General features: G+C 28.1%; 1 pseudogene across 1 annotated transcript; it reads right to left on the bottom strand.

Annotated features, from left to right (window-relative positions):
• Positions 1-1,230: 1,230 nt before the first annotated feature.
• On the bottom strand, positions 1,231-21,287 carry LOC145947188 (uncharacterized; annotated as a pseudogene). The gene is made up of 9 exons (XR_014427133.1): positions 21,166-21,287; positions 13,084-13,127; positions 12,785-12,904; positions 11,990-12,197; positions 9,145-9,609; positions 6,345-6,522; positions 5,989-6,210; positions 4,193-4,422; positions 1,231-1,479 (listed from the first exon to the last, which is right to left on the bottom strand). The product of XR_014427133.1 is annotated as an uncharacterized LOC145947188 (transcript).
• Positions 21,288-21,529: the final 242 nt, after the last annotated feature.

Here is a 21,529-nt window from a genome sequence, read left to right as displayed (position 1 = left end):
TATCGCCGTAATTTCCACATCTTACTACATATATTTGTATATTATGCAAATACTTAACATTTTTGCCATGTTTATTAGAGATTAAACAATTCGCACTCTTATTTTTTTATTAATCGTTACCATGGAACTGTATAAGTATAATTGATATTATTATGAAAACAATAGTCTTCTTATATTACTAGATTATACATATCTGTCTTGTTTTTATCAATCTCTTTTCAAGTATGTGATATAGAATAAATTCCGTTCAATTCATAAATCTTGACTAATTTACTTTTCGTTATCCTTGATTTGATAGCACTAACAATATTTTGTGCAAGTAGATATTTACATTTTATTTAAGCATAACGAACACTTCTCTGCTGTAAAATTTCGATTAGATGTTATTCTGATATATTATAATTTTATTTTGATATACGCAACAGACCACCTACCAAACAGCAATTTATCATAATTTATTTTCTTTAAAAAATAGAATAATGCGTTTATTTATGTCGCTATACATTTTTCTATATGACAGTTACTCAACATTATTAAATATATTTAAATATATGTATTTAAAAACTTTAATTATATTAATAGCAATTAGTACTATACATATTTATGTTTCATTATATTATAAGACACACATACAAATATTTATAATATTAACAAAACAAAACTTTTTAGGCGACCTATTACACATTATTAAATATATTTTTCATTAAAAAATTAAAAAATAAAACAAAAATATTATTACTTGAAATAAAATTATACATTTTAATACAATTAGATTTAACACAATTAATACATATCAATAACAATCAGCTTGAATAAGATATCATTAATGATTACAGATTATTAATCATTATTTTTTTCTATATGCTTATCTTTTATTTTGTATTCCTCATTCTTTTAACAAGCAAAACATTTAGCATAATAGTCCTAAATTAATCTATTATATAAACCATAATTCATTGAATTTGCATTGTGTTTGAATCACATTAAAATTTTTTTTGAATCGTCTTTTCTTTCCTTCTATTTATAATTTTTTAAATCTCATACAAAATTATAATTATAAAATTGTGATAATTACTAATAGAATTATTAATAATTATAATTGAATATGATAATTATATTAATAAACATATGAATTAATAATAATAATAATAATAATAAAATTATTTTATTAATAATAATAATAATAATTAATAATATAATTATTTTATTAATAACATAATTAAATACGATAAGTAATTGAATATACGATTTAGTAATTGAATACGATAGTAATTGAATATAATTAATTATTTTATTCATTTATTTTTCATTATTTTTATTATTTAACACCAGTTTTTTAGCCTTTGTTTTCAATTCATTCCTGGCAATTTTTATAGTACCTGTATATGGGAAAGCATCCAAAAATATCACTCCGGCACGAAGCTTATATTGATCCATCATGTTATTTGCCACCAAATCTATTAATTCTTGCTCCGTTACCTATACAAAAAAGAATTGTATATTTTATAAAAATAATTGTATATTTCTTTCAACACATATACGAAATATACATATACGCGCGCGCGCGCGCGGGCGCGCGCAAGATGCGCGATTTTAAATGTTCTAGGCAAATACACTCGTCAACAAAATTAACGCATATGTATTTTAAGTCAAAATTTCGCATAATTTCAAATAAGCATAACTCCGCTAAAAATGATCGTATTTGAAATTTTTTTTTCACTGTCAAGCTTGAAGTCTCTACTTTAAAAACCATTCGTCAGATTTTTAATTTATCCTCCCCCTGTACGCGACTGCTTCAAAAGTAAGAACGTGTTTTGCTCTAAAAAATTGCGTACTTTGACGCACTCCACGGGGTGGAATAAATTTTTTCGCAAATCTTATCATAATTACCGTAAAATGTGGACTTTTTACTATAAATTTAAAAAAAAAAGTTTGTACGATTTTTTTTCGCGGAGTTATTACATATGAAAGTTACCCATACATTTTTTCCAATCTCAAAAATACGAAAAAACCTTTCATATAAAAATTGTACAACTCCGCGGCGGACGTCTTGTAAGTATAGTCTTATTCCAAGTGGAAACATTTTTGAGTGTTGTAAAATATTCATTTTCCGATTATTCTCATTTATTTCAATACTTTTATGCACAGAGTAATGATAGAAATCAATTGGTGTAAAAAAGACACATAGTTGTTTATAAGAATAAGTACGTAATTTGCAACTAGCAGCTACATACTTTTTCTTACAAACAACTATGTGTTTTCTTTACACCAATTAAGTTTGTTTATTATTTTATGCATAAAAGTATGGAGAGGTAAGATCGTCAAAAAATGAATATTATACAAAATATCTCATAGTTTATGTAAAATTATGTCAAATTAAAGTATAAATTATCTCATAAACTATTCATTTTTTAGTCATCTTACTTTTATAAATTTTTATCCGGAAAATTGCGAGGAATTGATTTATATATAAAAATATTATAATAATTCTATTTGAAAATTGTGATAAATAACCTTCAAATGACCATAAAAAGCACTCTTCAGAAAAAAATCAGTATAACGCCTCATCTTCTATTTCCCTTCAAATTAAACAACTTTTATATTAAACATTATTTTATTTGATCTTCCTGTGAAATTATCAGAGGTGATCGATTAAAGTGGAATACTTAATAAGTAATTTTTTATGTAAATGTAAGTCAAAAATGTAGAATGAACTTTTTTTTATTCATAATTAATATTTTCTAGAAATTTGATTTTGAAATTCCATTAAATACAAGTGCATTTGATTAACAAGGAAAATTGGCTCAATAGATCGCTTTACGTACAACTATTTCTGTTCACATTTATAAAGAATGTTACATTTTGTTTACTATTATTCCCAACCTTTTATGTATTTATGGAATTACAATAAGGAAATATGGACTAAAACTGATCAAAATCAATTATAATATATTTTCAATTATAATATATAATACGAGGCGCATTTTTAAAGTAAGGTCCGTTTTGAATTTAAAAAAGATCTTAACATATAAATATAATTTATTATAGCCAAACAACTTCTATAAGCTTACTTTATTTTTCCACATAATCATCATTGACTTCCACACATTTTTGATATTGTGTCAACAGCTTCCTCTCTCTCTAATTCCATTGTCTTAAAAGTCTGCCGCCTGTGTCTTGAACCAGTTAATAACGCCGTTCTTTAGTTTGTCATTAAACAATTGAATAGACAACTTTGTGAGGTTTTTAGACAAAAAATATTATGAGTGACAATAAAGTTAGGCAATGGTGTCGTTTGTTTAGAGAAGGATAAACAAATGTTCATGACAAAGAGCGTAGCGGTCGCCCAACAATGATGATAGAAGGTTTAATGAAAAAGAAGTGAATACAAAAATTATTGAAAATCAGTGGTTTACGGTTTCAGAATTGTCTATACAATTTCCTAAAGCGAACTAAAAAACGAAAAGAAAAGCAAACTAAAGAACAGCATTACTAACTGGTTCAAGACACAGACGGCGGACTTTTACAACAATTGGAAGTCAATAGTGATTATGTGGAAAAATAAAGTAAGCTTGTAAAAGTTTTTTGACTAAAATAAATTATTTTTATATGTTAAGATCTTTTTCTCAAAACGGACGTTACTTTAAAAATGCGCCTCGTATATAAACATTCGCAATAAAGATTCAGAACACATTACTATGAGGTCAAGCTTATTTAATTCACATTATGTGTGACGAGAAGAGTGACTTTTTCAGCAATTTATGATTTAATAAAATAAATGAATTATATTGAAACCTGTGCATGATCGTAAAATATTTTTGAGTCAATTTTTTTCAAAAACTAGTGTAAAAAAACTTTATATTTTTAATTTACATTTGCATAATAAATCACCTCCATTTTACTTGTACCACTTGTTCTCATATACTCTGTACATGTATAATTAATATTTATCATACAATTATCTGAGACATAATTATTACATTAAAAAATTAAGAAATTTACGTACTATTTCTAAATTGTTTAAAGAGTTAAAAGAGTAAAAAATGGAAATATGAGAATAAGTTTATTTGTTATAAAAATTTTTAAAGAAATGATTCAAACAATGTCCAAAACTTTTCAATTTGCTATCATTATTTTACCGTTTTATAGAATTTCGCTCTGTGATTTCATTATAATTGCAACAAGATTATACCTCTGCACCAGGCACTTTAGTAACAAAAGCAACAAGATGTTCATCATCTATTGGATGAGGCACTCCTAGTACTGCAACTTCCATCACTGCTGGGTGTGTCACTAAGACACCTTCAATATCTCCAGGTGAAATTTGATATCCTCTGTACTTTATAAATGCTCCTATCCTATCGATAATAAAAAGTTCCCCGTCTTCGTCAAAATAACCCATATCACCCGAATGCAACCATCCTGAAAAAAAAATGCAAACTTATTTTATTATGGTATATTTATTCCCTAAAAACTTATCTTTTTGAAAAAATTGCTAAATATACGGCGTTAATAAATATAGGCGCCAATTGTGAAAAACTATATTAACTAGAAATAATTGTTTTACAAAATAGTATTATTTTAATCTGTGCAGTGTTAAAAAATTTTTAAAAACTTAATGCTATCAATCTGAATAATATACTAGTGAAATTTAGAGCGCCAATTTTTTTTTAATTAAAGTTTTTTTTACTTTTATTTCTTTTTTGTGCTAATTCTCATTTTTTATTTTTTTTGATAAATTTTTAATTATAATATTATTATTTTTGTAGGAAATTAAAACAATTATTTGTACAACAGATTCTTTATATACAGGATATTCTAAAAAGGTGCGGCGAAACTTTAGGGAGATATTCCTCACACTTAAAGGATGAAAAAATGTTATATAAACATGAGTGCGGAAACGCCGCTTATTTCAGGAGTTATGTTGAAAATACTATTGACTGTATTACTTACAAGAAACAATTTAGGATTAATCATTGTGGACGACAATCGTTTAATCAGTAGGTTTATTTATATTTTTTTAAGTGACCTTGAGTACGGTTACAACAAATGTTGAAAATGTCCACCATTCGCCTGAATACACGCTGGTATAAACGCTGCGCGTTCCGGCCATTACCATCTGCCAAGCCATAAATGAAATGCATGCTGCAAGTTCCGCATTTGTGTACATACATAACCATGGCTGTGATTTTGTACAATTACAATAAACCTTCCTATACAGCATCAAAACCAAAATATGTCTAAAATCGGGACATAAGACGTCTTTAAGATGTCTTTTAGACATTATGTCATAAAATGTCTTAAAGACGTATTAAAAACGTTTTAAAGATGTCTTATGTTCCGATTTTAGACATGTTTTTGTTTTGATGCTGTATGGGTTGTTTCACGGATAATCTACAGTACAGAACTGAATTAAAATGTGATCACAATGTTCTGCCAACTTCAAGAGATGCGCATCTCTTGAAGTTGGCAGAACAACAAATATTGACTTTGAATAACAAATATTGACCTTTAATAACATTAAAAATGAACCTTTAATAACATTAAAGGTCAATATTTTTCTTATTTTTACCTGGTAGATAAGGTCACTACCTCATTAGCCGTAACGTCGCATATTCCGAAAAAAAGCTCTAACTTCTAAAATAAGCGTTTCCGCACCTATGTTCATATAACATTTTTTCATCTTTTAGGTGTGAGAAATATCTGCCTAAAGTTTGGCCGCACCTTTTTAGAACACCCTGTATATTGTATTTGTGAATAATAAAAAAAATTCATTAAGTTTTTTTTTAATTGAAAAATTTCTATTTAAAGAAATAAGAAAAATAAATTAGCATAAACTTTTATTCTTATTGTAAGATACTTTGAACTGGCTGGTTTGCGTACAAATACATGTGTATAAATAAATATTTGTACATAAGTAATTAAATTAATTTAATTATATTATCATTAACGTTGCGCGTACGCGCAAAAGAAAAGAAGATTTTTTACCTTCCTCATCAATAATATTATTAGTCGCTTCAGGATTTTTGTAGTAGCCATTCATTATCATTGCTGTCTTTATCCACAATTCTCCCGGATTATTCGGGCCAAGAACCTTTCCATTTTTTCGGTCTATGATTTTCATTTCCACATTTGCGACTACAGTCCCAGAAGACCCAGCCTTGTGGTGCGGAAGCTGCAATGTGCCGACTCCACAGAGCTCTGTCATTCCTAGAAATACAAAATAATTAATCAAATTTCCAAAATCTTTCTTATTTAATTATTACTTATTATATGTATATTATCTTATTTTTTATATATTAATATTGTATTTATAACATTTTACTACCCTAGAATATGCTTACCAAAACCTTGTATCATCTGAACATTAGGTAAGGTACGTCTCATTTCTTCCTATACTTTTGACTTAATTACCGCACCGCCAAAGATTATGGCTTCTAAAGATGATAATGAATATTTTTTAGCATAACCCGTTTTAAGAAATCGATTGATCATACTCGGGCTTAGAAAAATCACCGTTACCTGAATAGTAAAATAAGAAAAAATGATTCATATTTTAGTATTACAATACGCCAATTACATACGTGAAACTGTAAAACCCATGTTTTGTAATTTACTTTTATGCATACTTTGTAAATATGCATTATAACAATATGTAAGATAATATTTTTAACATTTTCCAAAAAAAACTTTTATGTATGTAAATTTACTTAAATTTATGTCAGCTATAAAATTATTATATTAACATATGATTTATTATTATAATGGTAGACATTTTTTATTAACAATCGAAAATCTCCGGATAGTACATAAATAGACTCTTTCAGCAAATTAATAGCATTCTTCTAAGAATAATAAATTTATATAAATATATAATAGCATTTTTCTAAGAATAATAAATTTATATAAATATATAATAGCATTCTTCTAAGAATAATAAATTTATATAAATACAATTTATATACAACGTTGAAAACATTAAATTTTGCTTGAAAGAAATAATTAATTTTATTACAGAGTAAGTTCGTAAGAGCAACATTAATATTTACTGCTTTATAGATAAAAAGATATCTAGCAATAAGTCATATAATTCTGACATACATATGTATCTTACAATTAGTTATATAATTGTTTTTTAAATCACAAAAAGGACAGAGATTTAAAAATATTTGCTCTTATGATTTCAGAGAAATAAAATCTGTTATAAATCTGTTATAAATGAAATAAATGATAAATATTGAAACAAGATATATATTATTTTATATGAATACATATACATATATATAGGGTGTTCCGAAATTAAATGTCAAAACTTTGGAAGCGTGTAGGGAATTAATAAACTAAGAAAAAAAGTTATTTAGAAACTTGCTCGTTTTTGCTTTGTTTTGGAGAAAATCGCAAAAAAAGCAAACAAAAAGGTTTTCATTAAAACCATACTTGGGTTTGTTTATGTTTACATTCCTGCCTTTTTCATATAATTTAGTCGGTTACTTATCAGAAACCTTCAAGTGAATTACACACTGTAGATTCGCTTATTGTTTCTAATTTCTAGCTCGACAAACGGGAATAAGGCATTCAACAAGTATAGCGTTAAATCTGTCTTTATTGTCATGCCCCGCGCGCTTACAGTTATCGTTTTTCGTGCTGCCCATTATAATACAAACTCTACACACACCTGTGACAATATGCCGTGAACATAATCTAATGTTAAATACCGATGGTTTTCGGTTTCTGCGATGATAATGCAGCTGATGCTCTCCGAATGCTGGTCTTAGAATTGTCATCAAAATAGTGTAAGATACGATTTTTTGTCCGCAAATCTGTTCTCAATGCTGTCTGGAATTGGTCGCCTTCTTAACAAAATAAAAATAAACCAGTCTCTCGCAACTTATTAAAAGTCAATGTAAAGACTTGTCAGTTCAGCGTCGGTTCTTTTGTTTGGAAATCGGCGCGCATATTCTCGCACCGCCTTTGATGCATTACCGTCGCAGAAACCGTACACGAAAACCATGTCGGCAGATTCAATGTTAAAATATGTACGCGGTATATTGTCACAAGTGCAATTCACTTGAACGTTTCTAATGAGTAACAGACTAAATCATAGGAGAAAGGCAGGAATGTAAACATAAATTCAAGTATGTTTTTGGTGAAAATCTTTTTGTTTGTTTCTTTTGCGATTTTCCTCAAAACAAAGCAAAAACGAGCAAATCTCTAATAACTATTTTTTTAGTTTATCAATCCCCTACACGCTCCCAAAGTTTTGATATTTAATTTCGGGACACCATGTATATATATATATATAATATATACTATATTATATATATATATAGGAGGTATCCCGTAAAGACCGAATAAACGCTTAAAGGTAGATTCCTGGGATCATTTAGAAGCAATTTTTCCTCAGCAAAAATGTCAAAGCATCAATAATTTTTTAATTGTAAGCGATTGAAAATTGAAAATAAAGGGTTTTTTGCAAACTAAGCTTTGTGTAAATAAAATATTTAAAAAACACATTCTTCAATTAATTTCAAGTAAAGTTTACTGTAACAGAATTTTAATTTAAGGTTTAATTACAAAGATACGTGATGGCAATAATAGGGAATATGCAAAAAATGATGGCCATTCTCAACATTTTCGCTGAGGAAAAATCGTCTCCAAATGATTCCAGGAATCAACTCTTAAGCGTTGATCCGGTCTTTACGGAACACCCTGTATATACCTATGTATACATATATGTAAGCGCGAACCGTAAGCTCATATCGAAAATCCGCATCGATCTTCCATCTAGCGTGAAGTATTTATAATATACCCGATTGCCGGATTTTAGGAGTAAGGCGCGCAAAGAGGGGACAGTTAGCAAAGGACCGCCTAGCTCGAGAGACGTATGTGAGCGAAGGACTGTCTCCATACTTAGAAATATTACGAACGTTAATTACAGTTAAATCTTTGTGTAATAGCCGATATTTGTGAAGCAATATTGCTCCGACATTATAAGTATCCGAGGCGTTGTGTGAATATATATAAATTTCATAAAGAGACGATAAAGTTATTTAAATAAATCCTCTGCGGCTCCCGTGCCTATCCTAGGATACTACATATATGTGTATATTATCTCAATTTTTTTCGTTAGCTTACGATTCGCACCTTGTATTTCTCGATTAGTGTACACATCATCTCTTCATTGAATTCCGGATAAATGATCACTTTGGCTCTCTGCACGATCGATTTTAGATTCATCATTACTCCGCTCAACCAATAAAGTGATGAGAACCAAATTGACACCGTATTGGTCAAATTTATATTTGTATCCTCGCTGAGGAATAATAGATATTTCGACGCCTTTCGGCATTCCAGTGGTGCCTGATGAGTACAAAATGCACACTGTTTTCTTGATGTCGTCATGTTTGACAAGCCGGAAATTCGCCACTTCGGTATTGTTGTACATGCTCAAAATGTCGGAAAAAGAGATGGCGTCGGAATGATCACCGAAAACCACAATAGTGGAGTTGCAATTGCTATCTTTCATCGCGCTTAATATAACATTCATGGGTTTCTTGCTGCAGAAAATTACTTTTGGAGTAGTCATTTGCATGACATGCATCGCGGTTTCTAATGACAAACAGCACATAAGTATCATAAATATTATAGCAGACGAAAAATATTTGCCTTTACCGAGACTCACAATGGACATTTAGCAATGCAAAAATTCAAAAAATCTAAAACTGCATAATTATAGAATAGTATGTTCTAATAACAAAACAATTTTTTGTTGGTGCTAAATAACAAATGTCTCTTGTCAATTCTAGAACTTCTCACTAAAAAACCTCGTGCACTTATAAATTCTGATTTTCGTAAGTTTGGAAATGATGTAATCTGGATCAACAAAGAGATACATATTTTTTTATATATGGCCAAAATTGTCGTTAAAAAATGAAATACCTTTGAAAATAAATCGATGTTTATATTTCTAATAGTAAGCAAATCTAATCGAAACAATATAAATATATGAAAAAATATCTCAAATAAAAGTTATTAATTTATTTTTAATATATTTTGTAAGAATGTATGAGATTTTTAAAAATTTTCATTCCTACCTCCCTAATTTTTGAATATTTTTAAATTTGTCTTACAACAAAAGTTAAAGCAAATTTAACGCCAAAATTAACTATATATGTATGTACATGATAAAATATTTCGCATTTTTTTTCAAGAAATAATCTAGAAATACCTTTACACACGCTCTATCTGTAGAGCCTTATGGCGTTTGCTACTCATAGCGACAATTTTTTGTCGTAACCTCACATAGATAATTATAATCTATTAATAAATAATTTAAATGTAATAATTTATTTATAATATATAATATATAATTTATAATATATTTATTTAATAAATTATATTTAATAATTAAATTTATAATAATTTATGTTTACTTATATATTATAATTTATAATAAATAATTTAATTTAATATAATTTATATATATATATATATATTTATATATTATAACAATTATGATGGCAAAAAATAATTTACACATATGAAAAAAATAATATGTTCTTTGTAAGAATAGAACTAACCAAACAAGAAAAAATTTCTTTGATAAGATATGAATAGATTAATAAATAGCTATAATAATACGATGCAATATATAAACAAATATGCTTATGTGATGAAAAATATCGAAAAGATGACATTTAAGCAATAGCATAATTTTAATTATTATAAATTATTTATTATAAATTATTATATAAGTACAAAAAAATAGATTATTATAAATTAAAAATATTAAATATAAATACGTAAATTTAAATATTTAAATTATTTATTTATAATTGATAATTGTCTACGTGACATTACAAAGAAAAAAATTGTCTCCTTGAATAGCGAATATGTAAAACCATATAATGTAAAAACAGATAAGGCGCACATAGAATAATTTTTAGTTTATTTCTAAAAAAAAATGCGTTTTGAAATACAACTTTATCATATATATGGTTGAATTTGGCGTTAAATATGCTTTAACTTTAGTTGTAAGATAAAACTCAATATTTTCAAAAATTAGAGAAGTGGGGAATTTCGAAAAAAAATCTAATACACACTGTTACAAAATACATTAAAAATCATAATTAAAAACTTTTATTTAAAACATGTTTTTATGTTTTTACTGTTTTAATGGTATTTGCTCAGAAATATGAAAATCAATTTTTTTGCAAGAGTATTTCACCATTTTAACGGCAATTTGGGCCAATATAAAAAAATATGTGTCTCTTATTTTGATCTATACAACATATTCAAAGCTCATCAAAATTAGAATTTATAGGTTCGCGAGTCTTTTATCAGGAGGCAGCCATTCATTGCTTTATAGTATATAAGTATTAGTAATTACATGTATTTATATTTATTAATTATAATATATATTTATTATTAATATTTATTAAATTTATTATATTCATTAAAAGAAACAATAATATTGTTACGTCCGCGCGACGACCTCGCGATATCTCGAAGACGCGCAACGCAACGCAACACTCGCACACACACTCGCGCCGGGAAATGAACAAGGCGTATTTAATAAGAGAACTCGGAAGCTTTACTAATCTCAGAATTACAAGAGCACGTTAATAAATGCAATGAAAGACCGCACGACCGTACAATTCGACAGCTGTCAATCCAGACCGATATCCCGTTGTCAAACAACCACACGTCGGTTGTTTATCCACAACCCCCCTTGACGAAGATATCCCGGAAACGCTCAAAGGGGTGACACCCAGGGACGCAACAATATGTATAAGAAATTTCTTAATAACATAAATGCTACACTTATACATATTACTATGTAATTAAATAAAATAAATAAAAAAGATAAAATCTAATTAATATAAAATAGATCAAATTCGCACATGCGCCAACGTTGAAATTTCATTATTTTTGATTATTAATCTAATATAACATAGCAATGTTTTTATGTCATTGTAGTAAAACTTACTCAAGTCCATGTTCTCGTTCCACGGATTAAAAATAGCGTTGACATAAACCGCTGCCAAGCAGGGCACAATGGAATTGAGATGATTATGTGTGCACACACTAACAATATCGCCGGGTTTGATTCCTTGTTTTTGTAGCCATAATGCGCATCTCACGACTTTGTCTTGTAGCTCCGTATACGTAACTACTTTCTCAGTGCATGCATCCACCTATGAAATTATTGCTAGTATACATGGTGTCTTAAAATCACTAGATGTGCGTTTTATTGTAAATTATTTAATTATTTATTCAATATGAGATTATATAAGTTAAGTTTAATAATATTAAAATTAAATTGTATGATTGGAAACTAATATTATTTAACTATTTTATTACGTACCTGTTTGTATACGAATATTACAAAATTGTATATGGATACATTCTATACTTATTACCAACATTATAGAATAAAGAATAATAAAAAAAGTAATGAAAATTTTATAAAAATTTGCAATTAAATTTTAAGCAAAATTTAGTTTATGTATTGATTTTTCTCATTATTAATTGTATTCATAAGAACACCTGTCTTACTAGAATGGATCTATGTTATTGTTCTTATAAACACATTGATAGAAGAGCGATAATAATATAAATAGATATTAATATTTTCATCATTACTTATATATTTTTTAACAAGTATTACACAACTTTCATATTTTTTTTGTTTTATGACTTTTTTATAACTTGTTTGAGTACTTTGAAAGTTCTCTTTTATTGATAAATATTCTACATTGACGTCACGTGAAGATTGACTTACTTGTGCAATTTTATCTCCATTGCTTTTCATTTTAATCCATATTAACTCTGCAAGGCTTTTATAGTTAGTTACATAAGGCGATACTTTTCCTTTGTAAATATTATTTTGCACGGTAAAACCCTAAAATTATTAAATGAGTTTGTTACTTTAAATAATTACAATATTTTTGCAAGTCGTAGTAAACTTGTATTCGTGTCTTTAATCTATATATGTATTATGTTATATTAACGGTGACTTTTTATTTAAATATTATATATAAAAAATATTCATAATATTTGCGCGATTGTTTTTGCACTTACCCTCAAATTATCTGTATCCATTTTGTCGAAGTAAATTTTTGATCCTAGGTATAATGTTTAAAATATGATTAAAAACCGACGTAGTAATTCGATGATATCCCTGCACAACATAAATACAGTCGAATCTAGCTAATTCGAACCTCGCTAATTCGAAAACCTTTACAAATCGAAACAATGTTCGTTTCCCTTAAGGAAATATCTGTAAGTCGAAAAAAAATACTAGATTAATTCGAAATTTTTGAAGCGGCGTTTGACCTCTGTAATTCAAATTTTTGAAAACGAAGCCTCCGTAATTCGAATCTTTAGAAACAAAGACTCTGTAATTTGAATTTTCAAAGACAAAGCCTCTGTAATTCAAAACAAACTGTTAATACTCTAACATTACCATGTTAAATGTTTGTTTGAATTTATCTGACATTATGTACATTGTAAAAAAAATCCTTAAATTTAATATACTTTTAATGTACATTTGCGATTATTTTCATAGATTAGTTTTATGTTGTAGCTAAATAAACAAAATAGCTAAACTTCTATAATTCGAATTTTATTTTTATACACCTCGATAATTCGAAAAACTTTCTATGTCGGAACCTCTACAATTCGAAGAATTTTTCTCTTCCTTTCAATTTCGAATTAGCGAAGTTCGACTGTAATTGCATTCAATAAATTGTTTTATGGCCATCTTATTTAATTAAATAATTTTTATTATTAATGTAATATGAACATAAAATAAAAAAATTTTCATATAAAATGAAAAGGCTTTAATGTTACACACACAACACATACACACACACACACGCGCGCGCATTTAATTTGTGTGTACAATAATAAAATTGCAATACAAATTTATTTATAATATAAATAATGTAGAAATATATATTATAATATAAACAATACACCTATATTATAAATAAATTTACATTGCAATTTTATTATTGTAGAGACAATTTGCAACTTCATTTTTTATTTTTGTTAAACAACATGCATGAAGATTTATCTTATTTTTAATCAAAGTTGCAGCAATATAAAGTAAATGTACGTAAAAAGGGAACATATAAGACATGATACTATAAGATTTTAAAAAAACGGACCAATATTTTTCTCGCCTATTCTCCCGTTGTAAGTTCGAGGATTATTAATTGATCGAACTTAGTAATCTCAAATCAAGAGATACAGTTCCGAGAAATTAAAAATTTGATTTTCGTGCTTGGCTCTATTGGCCGAATTTAAGAATCACATTTGTTATTAAATACCGAGAGCCGATAAAAATATTTCTTAATTTATATTTTAAAAAAAGTATATACAATAATAAAAATACATACAAAAACACACCGTATACACTTTTGTGTAAAACATTTGTGTATCTTATAATTATAGATTATCTCATTGCAATAACGCTTAAACTCGTGTTTATAATAGATTTAATCAATCTTGAATTTACATATATTATATAAGTAGAATTATCTATATTATTTTTCTATATATACTCTGAACAAAGATATTACAATACAAAATCTAATGTAGCTATATGAAAACATCGTTAAACGTTGTAAAACTGTAAAATTTAATGCAAATATTATAACATTGTTTTAGAAACATTATTTTTTATTGGGATTGCAGTGCAAAGTTTTCTTGCATTAAATTATTTTATTTTTAATTTTTGTACACCTTAATATTTTTATACATATTATACACTATGAGGAATTGTCATACTCTTAAAAATCTTTTATTTTCATACAGGATGTAACTCAGCGTCGTATGACTTTTACCTAATTTCGTCTTAAAAATCATAAATTAAAAAATATTATAGTATTTTTCTTTGTAAATAAATTTGTAAATTCTAGAGAAAAAAATTATCCTAAGAAAAGAGTTAAAATTTCAAAAACATATTTAAGTAAAAATAAAAAAAGAAAAGAAAAAACAAAGAATTTATAGTAATAATTATGTATATATTATGTACATGTATATTATATAGGTATATTAAAGTATGTAATAATTATAAACTTAAAAATATTTGTTTAAAAGCTGAAAGATTCTAAATATATATAATAGTAATTTCAGAATGAGAGAGAGAGCATTTGCATAAACTTAAAAAATTTTCTTAAATGTATCATGATTATAGCATTAAAATTTTACAAAAATACATAGTTTAATATTATGTACAAAATGTATAAGTACATGTAAAAAAAATTTAAAAAAAAAAAAATAAATATTTGTTTATAGATGTCCAATTTACAGCAAAATTCTTTCTTTTTTATATATGATATCAATGCTCTCGTAAGAGTGATGTAATCTTTTACTTAAAAAATGTATTTATAATATAAATATCAAGTTTACAGCAATGGTTTTACTAAAACAAAATTCTTTTTTTTTCATATATGGCATTAATGCCATCGTGAAAGTGATGTAATCTCTTATTCAAGAGTATCATAATATTCGAAATCTGTAAAAATGGAGCTCTATTATTTCTCTTGAATTTTTATCTTACTAAATTATATTTAGACACTATTACAAGTTAAATAAGAATTTTATTTGAAGAAAATTTTTATAATCAAAACTATGACAATGATGAATAAAAATGGAATCTGAAGAAGGCGAATATGAACGTATAACTAAACAATTAAAAAAACTCTGAAAATTTTGTTATTTTTCTTCTGAGATAAAGAGACATGGTAATGACACACATTGTTGTAATAACATTTATGTGTAATGTTCTCATACAAGCTAAACAAACAAAAATTTCAGATAACACGATTATTATCAGCTTCTAAATTAAAAAAGGTATCATGAAATGCAATACAATAAAGTATCATATCTACAGTGACCGGCAAAAATAAAAAGCCATCTCATCTATAAAACTGATTTGCTTCATAAAGATAAAAAAAAATACACTACTAAAAAAAAGTAAAAAAAGGGATCACTTTTTCTATCCTAAAAATTATGTTATTTTCAAACCGCTGAAACTCGGTACAAAATTAAAAACGCATTTTGAAGCTTAAAGTTTCAACTTTAACGCGGAATCGGTGGTTTTTACAAATTTTTTTATCTTTCCATTCTATGCTTTAAAAAAGGACTGTTTTGTTCCTTAAAATTACATATTTTTGACACTCTGCATGTTGATAAAAAAATTTTTTTCGAAAATTCCACTCAAGTTTCATAAACTATAACATTTTGCCTACAAAACGCTATTTAAAATATTTTTCTACAATTTTTTTTTTACCGAGTTACACAATTTTGTAACTAAATCTGTAAATATTGTAGAACAAAGAAAATAAAAAAAATTATCGACCGCACGTTAAAGTTGATTCTTTAAGCTTCAAAATGCTTTTTTAATTTTTTGTCTACGATGATTTTTTCGCCGAATATCGACATCATTTCTAAAAAATACAGGTTTAATTTCAAAATCAATAACTCGGTCAATATAACATAATTTGCAAATAGCATAATTTTTAGAATAAGAAAAGTGCTTCTTATTTTTTTGAATAGTGTAAATGGTTTTTGAAATATTACTTATTAAGACTTTCTGAATTGTTTTCACGAATACTACATATTCCTAAAATTTGAATCACCTTTTTTGTACATTCCGTAGAATATTTTGTCTCATCAAAATTAAAATGTATATTATATGTGTCAAAAATAGAGACATAAGAACTTGTTGATAGATCAAAATACATAAAATGATATATTAATCTAATAAATATCGAAACGCGAAAATATGTACCAGTCTCTTTCGAGAACACAAGTTATGCACAGTTTCTTTCTAATGACTTGAGAAGACTAAGTTTTATTTATTCATACGATAATGTTGACTCGGTATTTTATTAATCACACACTGCTCGCGAAAAAACTTATTATTATCGATGATGCTGAGATACTGTGTTCACTGGTTGCATCATGTATAGTGATGCATGCATCATGCAAATACTAACAGTATCCTGTTATTCGCAACACTATTTGAAGATTAATCTCACCGACATTGCGCAAAGTTGTGGCATTATCAAGTTATGGAAAATAAAAATGTATCCGCTCTACTTTTATTTACACGAGATAAGATAGGCTAAACACAAACGTATTGAACAGAAGACAATTAAAGTGATATGATGATATGAAAGTTTTTTTTATGTAAAATGCAAATATTGTACTCCGGATAACATGATAATTTTTCCGCCATTTTATGATTTTAATTAAACTTTATTGCCATAAATTTTCTTTAATAAAAGAATTATTTATTATTATTATTTATTTTAATTGGACAGTATAATCTTTTGAATATGTACATATATTAATAACTCTTTCCTCTCTCTTTATATGTAATAATAATATCCTTATATATGTATAGAGTGCAGCAAAAATAACTATAAATTATGATAATTATAATTTTCTCTATGATAAATATAATTATAATACTATTTTCTTATCTCAATGTTTGACAACTACTCGATCGTATATCATTATTTTCTCATAATTATGTAATCTCTCTAAGCATATTGTATATGTTAATATTTTGCTTGACAATAATTACATTCGTGTACTATGCTTAAACGCAATATAAAAGAATACTTATTTCAGATACCAACCATGATCGAGTCAGCACAATTTTTCTAAAATCATATCTGATTCATACCTTAATTTTTTTTAATTGTTACATTTTATTGTCCTTTTTTACTAATTGATTTCTAATACGTTACATTATATCACTATTATAGACTCTAAACACATCTCGTAACAATATTTCAATAATGCAAAGTTTGAAAAATAAAATAGAAAAATATTAAAATATATTAAGAAAATATGAATATAATTCACATAGCTTATTTTCTAATCGAGCAGAAGAAAGAATATAGAGTTTATTTGCAAAAAATATTTATTTAAAAGTATAAGAAAAATATTTTTTATAAAAAAAGTTAAATAAAGTATAAAATTAAAATGTTTGTTATAAAGTGTGGAATTAATCTATTATTCCCACATCAGTTTTATTATTATTGTATTATATATATATATATATATATGTATATATAATTGAATTATATGTAACATAATGTGTATATAATTCTTTAAGGCAATTATTTACAATAGAATATATTTTGCTGATGATTTTCACTTTCATGTTCCTTAGAAAAATGAGAATACCGATTTGTTTTACATTTATCTTGTTTTATCTCACATATGTCACACAGATAAATCTCAAGAGCTTAATTAAATTTAATATTAAACCTATAAATTAATGTATTTTCCTCTTTAAGTTGATTCTGAATCAACTGAATCAATATAAATCAAGAAGTTATTTTTCAAACGCTATTATCACTCGCATCACGTATCATTACGCACATAGCATGTTTGACATAAAAAAAAAGCAAACTCGTTCTCAATGTAACTTGTTTTTTATATAACTGATGTTAATTGAACGTAAAATATACAGTGTCGGGACCAAAAAAGTAGAAAAAAATTTATCTCGAAAAATATGTTTTATAAAAAAAATTAGTATTTCAGATAAAAATTGTAGGGTTTAAAAATATCTATTTATTGATCTTATCACTTTGGGGAGCGTTGCCAAGGTCAAAGCAAGATGATCTTGAAGTTTTTAAATGCAATTACTACATTTGTTTTATCATATAAATCAGTTTCTGGCAATATAAAGCAATAAAAGTTATAAGGATAGCATGATCAAAAAGTGAATAGTTTACTATTTTGTATTTTAATTTGACATACTCTTACATAAACTTTGAAATATCTCATAAAATATTCATTTTCCGATGATTTATCTCAACACTTTTATGCACCAAATAATGAGAGGAATCAATTGGTCCAAAGAAAACACAATTGTTTTGAATAAAAAGTATGTAATTTGCAACTAGCAGCTTTAAAACTTATATTTTTCGAGATATTCTGGGGTCTCGACATTTTTGAAACCCCCTGTATATATGCGAATATTATATATACATATACATATACATATTTATATATACGTATATATATATATATATATATTTATATATTTATATACACGTATATATATATATATATATATATATACACTCCGCAAAATAATTAAGGGATCAAAAAATATTGTCTAAAAGATAGGCAAATTTTAAATAACTGTAACTTTGTTTCAAAAAATAAGAATTTAAGAAAGACCCGTATAATATCCGGAGCTTTAAAGACAGACGTTACACGCACACACAGACACTTGTAAATACTGACACCTAGATTTAATAAACTGCATCTATTATATCAAATACCACGTTCGTTGTCTCACCCTTTTTACGAGCCCTGATCCCGACCGAGTTATTCCGAGCTCGCGAAAAGCGACCGTTACATATATAATGATTATAACGTTCTAAATATATATAATGTTTTTATAACAATTATATCTTGACAGATAAGAGAATTGACAGATGCGCCTCGTAGTAGCGCGCTCCTCTACTAAATATGGATATGTGGTGTAACGATTCTTTTATTTTATTGGAGCGGGATGCCGTCAATAAAAAAGGGGACGATGAAAGAAGTGCTTTTTAGTCGCGCGAGAGAAACTTGGGTATCGGGCGATCCGCGCGTGCCGCAGCGGAAAGAAGGCCGTGTTTCACGCGATAATCGAATTTTGGGCGCCAGACGCGGTCTTTCACGCGTCAAACCACGAATCGCAAAACAAACGCAAAAATCTAGGCCGAAGATCCCGCTACGGGCTGACTAGCTCACCTAACGGCAGAGGGGCAGAGTGTGGTTGCCGAAATTGCGCCAACGAAAAGAAGCTGCAAGAATATCGCGATTTGACGGACACGGAGACGACGATACTAGATTAGACTCGACAGTTAATAAATAACGTACGCGACTTAAGTGGAAAATTAATAATAATTGATTTATTACAAAAAAGATTAGAAAAATGTAATGGAAAAGAAATATAATAGAAAAATATAATCGAAAAATATAATCGAAAAATATAACAGAAAAATATAATAAAAAAATATAATCGAAAAATATAACAGAAAAATATAACAGAAAAATATAATAGAAAAATATAATCGAAAAATATAACAAAAATATAACCGAAAAATATAACAGAAAAATATAACCGAAAAATATAACAGAAAAATATAATACAAAAATATAATCAAAAAATATAACAGAAAGGCAATAACAAAAAAAAAAGAAGATTATAATGTAGCAGTTGAGACGCGTACCAGTAATCTCGCGACAACAGGACACGATGATCGCGTTCAAACAAATATTAATTGCGATTTATAAAAGTTTCTGACCCGATAATTAACCCGATAATTAACGGTGAAACATTCAACATGAGGCGCGACATTGAAGCATTGATCGAATGGACGGATAAACTATTAATCAGCGGCCGCGACAATACATAGTGAAAATAGTGTGTGTGTGTGTGTGTGTGTGTGTGTGTGTGTGTGTGTGTGTGTGTGTGTGTGTGTGTGTGTGTGTGTGTGTGTGTGTGTGTGATCTTAGTAACAATTCACAAACGACTAGAGATCTTTGTCGGCGGTGAGACTGGAGAGTATTACAATACGCTGAAGTTAACTCTTTGCGATCCGACAGGCGGAATTCAGGCGGGCGCCTAAAATTTTTCGCGCACTTTCTCTCTCACTCACGCGTTCGTTCGCGCTTGCTCTCTCTCGCGCGCACTTTCTCTCTCGTGTTCTCGCCGGTGGTCGCGAAACGATTCTCTCACGCCAACGATTTTGGATGTTTCCACCAAGAGACTCGCACAATTATGACGTCCGGACGCAGCCGGGTACTAAATACAACGACAATACGCAACGATAACACAGGACAGATTAAATTATCAAAAGGCGAGACAACAATAAAATACGAGACGCAATATGTACGACCAAATCCCAGAGAGACGGAAATTCTGCGCTAATATTACCGACGTACCCGAAATCGCGAAAGTCTTCGCTGCTTGATGTCGATCGCTCTTACACCAACTATTATCAAAATACTGGGCAGAGCCCGCGCGACAAAATTCCACAAAATAACACGATCGAGTCAGAATAGTCGAGACTCGGATTTACAATATTAATACGGATGTGATAATTACGCGAACTTATACCAGGGTAGCCTCACCGGATATTATCTCCTCGCTTGGGTCCCCTCTCGAAATCGTCTTTATCGCCAAATCTTTCTCCGCAACACGTCTAGCAGAGTTGAGCAGTCGCACCAATCTGCCGGATCTACCGGCCCGAAATCGATAGGCTCAATCCTACGCGCACGGAGTGCGTAATCGACAGCCAATTACGGCGTCGCGCCGCTTACTGTCGCCGCGCGATACTATCAAAACCGGATCGAAGGTAACAGCATCCCTCGCGATAATGTAGACAATTTGTATTCGTGCGGTATTTTTCCACTATACTGAGGCTCTCGCGACATCGCGCCGCGAGTCTCCACGTTGCGGCCTCGTATCCAGTGTTCGGCATTGATACCACTGCTT

The sequence above is a fragment of the Prenolepis imparis genome, unplaced genomic scaffold, assembly GCF_030444845.1.
Source record: "Prenolepis imparis isolate NDT839.2.m4 unplaced genomic scaffold, iyPreImpa1.0 SCAF_52, whole genome shotgun sequence".
NCBI lineage: Eukaryota > Metazoa > Arthropoda > Insecta > Hymenoptera > Formicidae > Prenolepis > Prenolepis imparis.
Note: the sequence above shows the minus strand (reverse complement) of the source record. Positions and strands in the feature narration are given on the sequence as shown.